This window comes from Syngnathus typhle, linkage group LG4 (genome assembly GCF_033458585.1).
Source record: "Syngnathus typhle isolate RoL2023-S1 ecotype Sweden linkage group LG4, RoL_Styp_1.0, whole genome shotgun sequence".
Classification (NCBI taxonomy): domain Eukaryota; kingdom Metazoa; phylum Chordata; class Actinopteri; order Syngnathiformes; family Syngnathidae; genus Syngnathus; species Syngnathus typhle.
The window spans coordinates 17,103,899-17,109,289 of NC_083741.1; the positions used below are offsets into that span (position 1 = coordinate 17,103,899).

At 41.9% G+C, this 5,391-nt stretch overlaps 1 protein-coding gene across 1 annotated transcript in view; it reads right to left on the minus strand.

The window, feature by feature from the left end:
* Positions 1 to 972: 972 nt before the first annotated feature.
* The window catches only part of spata17 (spermatogenesis associated 17), a 25,972-nt gene continuing 21,553 nt past the window's right edge, over positions 973 to 5,391 (minus strand). Inside the window, exon 10 of the mRNA XM_061277250.1 lies at positions 973 to 1,521. The gene's annotated coding sequence lies outside the window, so the exon portion shown is untranslated. The remainder of the gene's footprint in view (positions 1,522 to 5,391) is intronic.

Consider the following 5,391-nt stretch of genomic DNA (forward strand, 5'->3'; position numbering starts at 1 on the left):
TATGGATCGACTAATGGACTTTCTCACTGGACATTTCTTTAGGTACACAGGCGTAGTACTACTACTACTACTACTACTACTAATACTAATAATAATAATAATAATGGCACTTTAATATTACAACTTGGAATTTCACTTTACAATAGTGTGTGCTCTTAAGCATTCAAATTTAGTTTCAGAAGATGCCACTTTTCACTTTGAACCCACAGTAAGAAAATCAAAAACTGGTTTGATCCCCAGTAGAGAGCCTCTTATTTCAAACATCAGGACAAGATAAAGCAACATATTAACAGAAGGCGGTGGCATCCAATCATTAAAAAGGAATATGATCATTTCTTTTGTAGAATGTTCTCAGGCGGTACTTGATGATGGTGACAGACACGACAGAGAAAATGTGGAGCGGCAGATTAAAAGGATCTTTCCTGGCAGGCGCAGAGAAAGGGCAACAAATGTGTATCTGCTCGCGTGCTCTTGCGCACATGGCATCCATCCGTCTGAGAAATGTGATTACAAATGAGAGCGTGAGCGAGTGAGCCGAGTGCCGCAGCTGGCACGGCATCTGGCTTGGCATATCACTGCTCGGCCTCGCCCGCCGCCTGCACTGCGCTCTAATGTGGCTGTCGACAAGCCCATTAAGAAGCCATTACTAAATGCTCTGTCTCTGCTAAGCCTTCCAGGCCTTACAGCGAAGGCCCGCGGGAGTGCCTGCGGCATGGAGAGGGTGGGAGGACTCAAAAGAGAGGAAACATGCATGGGTATTTTTCCAAAGATACAATCTTTTTTTTACGTGTATTGTCCTTTTGTTGACTCACAAACTGAACTTGAAAATAAGAATTACTGCAGGAGAGGGAAATTGATTAAAACTCGTCCAGCCAATTCATTCAGTTGTCATAAGTACATTTTATTTTGTCATCGAAAGTAGTACTTTTCTATTAGCTCTGTAAAAATATGAGAAACTGATCAGTATTTTTGGGTGGTTTAAATGTTATTATTAAAAACAATGTTATCTAAATGGTCATACAGCTAAATTGATTATTATTATTTTTTTAAGATTATATTCCAATGAGTATGATTTAGATAGAGTAAAAAAAATGCTGTACAGTTAGTTATATGTTGCACAACACAGGTTGCATCATTATGCCATAACCATTTAAAAAAAAAAATCAAAATAACATTCTAACCACTTTTGTATGAAGTGAAGCAATGTTCTGACATTAGATTTGACTCCAGTGTGCAGTTTCCTCTTCCTTTTTCATCTAAGTAAAATATAATATCAAGAAACTGGGAAGGTGAACCAAATAGATTTGTGCTTACGAGTGCTGTCTATTACTTGTAGGAGACAGTGTTGAACCTGATGCTTGGCATCTGGATGCTCCTGAGAGAGGCTGGATATCGGTCAGAACGAGAGCTCCCCTGTACGTTGTCATCATGCAGTACTCCTTGTTGAGGGCATTGAGGGCCCAGTCCTGCAGTGTCATTTACGGAGAATGGTCCAACCTTTTCATTATTGGTGCACATCATCTGAGGATACAGAAATAATCAGTTGTAGGGTCAATATGTCTCCATCAGAAAACTTTATTGGCATTACACTTTAACATAAACAAAGACAAACCTATCGTGTAACGCATTCCTTGGCTTATTGGCTGTGATGTGTGCCCTCTGCAGGTTGGACTAGAATGTTCACCTTTTTTTTCAAATCCATACTTCTCTTACAGGAGCTCGATATGGGGCTTTTACCTTTTGTTTCCCCTTCTTTCTTACGTTCTCTTTTGTTTGTTGATGTTGCAAGTTTGGTTCTATTCTGAATTGTTTGAGGGCCATTCAGTTTTAGGGGTGCTGTACTGTATTTGTGTGTGTGTGTATAGTTTATTTAGTGCCCCTAAGTAAATAAATAAGAAACCAGGAAACGAGGTGATGGTGTAACATGCTGTTTTCCATAAAACGACTACAATAGTTAGAAATATGTGTGTGTGTGTGTGTGTGTGTGTGTGTGTGTGTGTGTGTGTGCGTGCGCACAGTGGCTGCTGGAACTAAGCGAGGCTCTTAATCATGGCTGTAACGGGCAACATTACCGGCAGCAGACTAATGATGAATGTCTAAGACTGTTAAAAAAATAAATAAATAAATAAATAAACTGAACCCCTTTTCTGCTGTGTTGTACGAAAAAATCCAGCTTGCTCACTAAATGGCCAAGCACGAATGCACACAAAAAGATAACCTGAACCAACTGAACCTGTGGATTACAACATGTTCGCCAAACTGATCCCTTACATTAAATAAGAGACTATGTGGTGCCAGGAAAGATTTTTTTGTAGAGGAGCAAGGGAGTGGTAGTTGTAAACGAGAGCAAAGTTTTGATGAAGGACAAACTAATGTCAGGGACTGAGGCTGTTGAAATTTACTGCTCCGCGGCTAGCACATGCGATCCCGCCTGTCACTCACACTCCATCGCCATGACAATCATCGTCGCGCCGACGCCCGGGGGCGGGGACAAGCCTGTCCTTGTAACAAACAGTGGCCCCTCCGAGATCTGATGTCCACAACTTCCATGAAGGGAACCAGCACAAATAAATAGACACACTCACCAAAATGGCTACGATCAAAATAAATCGAATTTTTGGAACCCATGCAAAGCTTAAACAAAATATCAAAAATCGTACGAAATAATTTGCTGGCCCCCCTATTGAGAATGATTAAGCACAGTCGTAAATCTGTACCAGTGCACTCGTACATACATACATGTCGTCATGATGTACATTAAATGGATGCAAATGTATGAGTGGTGCGCTCACATATCATTATACCGTATGTGTGGCAGAGGAGTGTGTGTGTGTGTGTGTGTGTGTGTGTGCAGTGTGCCAAAGGGTAGAGAGCAGGGACTTGTCACGCTGCAGAAGAGATGGCAAAGTGGACGGTGATGCCAGCCCTCTGTGACAGCTCTTTCACACACACATACTAACATGACCAAAAAATGGACGCTCGAACCCCACCCTCAAACCTACCCTCATGCACATGCTATAGCTGTGAAAGTTGCGATGCAGCAAAAAAACAAGACCCGGTGGAATCTCCCTCTAACTGGAGGCCGATCGGTGTATGTGTGTGCGTGTGTGTGTGTGTGTGTGTGTGTGAGGGGATGATGAGGTGGGCTTGCGGGGAGGGAGGGCGGGGGTTCAAAGTGTCACATCAATTTGTGGCTGTGCTGTTTCTGAAAGAGGCTAACCCCCCTGCCACTTGAGTTTAGCACAACAGTACACAGCATACTGGCAGACAGCACACATACAGTACACACAAATACAAGAGCACACACACTTATGCAGTTTAATTGCAGACGAAATGCAAAATATACTGATTTGCAAAGTTTGCTTCAAATCCTTCAAGCTGGCCACAGGCTGGGATTTTTTTGTGTTACAGCAACACTAACCTCGTATCTAACAGGTGATTAACAAAATGTTTTTTTTTTTGAGAATACAGTCTTCAAATAATCAATGAGCTAGAACACAAAGCAAAATATTGCTTGGATGCACATATAGTGGATATAAAAAGTCTACACAACCCTGTTGAAATGTACAGACTTTTTTAAAATTATAATCAATGTGACGTAAAAACGGTAAAAGCCTAAATGATTGTAAAAATATTTTTAAGAGGAGACGTAAAGATATCTGAAATGATGTGGTTGCACAAGTGTGCACACCCTTCGAATAACTGTATAACTCGGACATGGCTGTGCTAAGAATTAACCAATCTCATTCATGTTGCCATGTTTATTCATCACTCTTACTATTGATTGTTAGAATTTTTGCCTTCTTGTTTTTATATTGTGTCGCGTACATGTATGTCTATCGTGTTATGTGTCTCGTCACCGTGGGATAGAGAAAAACGTAATTTCGGTCTCTTTGTGTGTTGTGACATGTGGAGAGATTGACAATAAAGCTGACTTTGACTTTGACTTAAACTCAAATAAAGTTAAGCTGTTGTGGTAGGTTTTACCGGACAGTTTACTTTGTATCCTAGCAGATGCTATAAAGTTTTGTGCAACACTGACGGGGATTTTGAGCTGTTTAGAATTCCTTCTACCTTGTCTTGGCGTCTACTACCACCTGAAGAAAACCCCAAAGCATTATGCTGACGCCACAATGCGTCACTGTCTGCATGCTGTTCTTTTGGTAATCAGCGGAAACCATAACAAATTGTCCGACGTGCGTTTGCCAAAATTTCATATCCCAATAACAAGACATATTACTGCAGATGATTTGACTGTATCTTCTGTAAAGAAATTTCCAGAAATACTGTATGTATGGCTACTGGTGAGAAACCCCAGGGGTGACCAAGCCAGGGCCCCCAGACAACTTAAACTACTTGTCCCCATTAGCGGGCTCCTGGATATCATCATGTTCTCTGGGGAGCAGGTGTGCTCCAACCAACCATTTACCCTCACATCTCTTTTTGTCTCCCTCAACTTCACCACGTCGGCACGTTACCCCTCAACGAAAAAAGAAGCTGTGAAAAATATGAGATTGATTTATTTGTTTCAGTGTTCTCCGGGACGGACTCCTCTCCCTCCCTTCTCGGCAAACTGAAACCAATTAGCGAGCGGAGCACTTGTAGCGGAGAATGTAGGGCAAGCGAGGAGTAATAAAAAAGTATTGACTTTTCGGCGACTGTATGCGTCGTGAAAGGGGTGCCGCGGCCTTGTCCGACATGAAAGGAGCTCCATTAATTTCACTTATTTCACCCGGGCCCCTGTCAGGAGGCCCTAATGCGTCCTATGCACGCTTCTCGCATGCTCAGACAGTGCCACGCAGCAACCTAGCCTGCTTACCAAATGAGTTGATGTTAACTATCTGAGCAAGACAGAGTTCCCGTGCAAGAGAAAAGAGTAATTTCTAATCACCTGCTTGAGACACAAAGCGAGGTCGTTCATACGAAGCTAATTTTTCACCTCCTCCTATCGATTTCTACTCTCACGTGAAGGCCTGCTTCGGTGGAAATTGACCTATAGTATCAAAACAATGACACTTTTGCTTTAGTTTCTACTCATTAAGAGCCAATGAACACTAACTACTATTGGCCTAAGTTTTGGATGAGGCTTCAGAACAAATGGAGCTAGTTTAACTCTTAGGGGGCGTTTGCGCAACCGAGTTTCAAAATTCAATTTAAAGAAAGAAAATCTGAATGAATGCCACAATAGACATGAATAAGTAACTTGGCTATTTTCCTGATTACTTTCTAGTTCCTTGAAATGGCAGTCATTATTGACGAACACGTTAGCAATACGCTATCGCTGATTATGAGAGAATTTGTTGGCTCGTGTGTGATTGTCCACATCCCGTCTTCGTGTATGTGTGTGTGTGTGTGCATACAGGAAGAAGTGAAGAGTGAGAAGCTATCTGC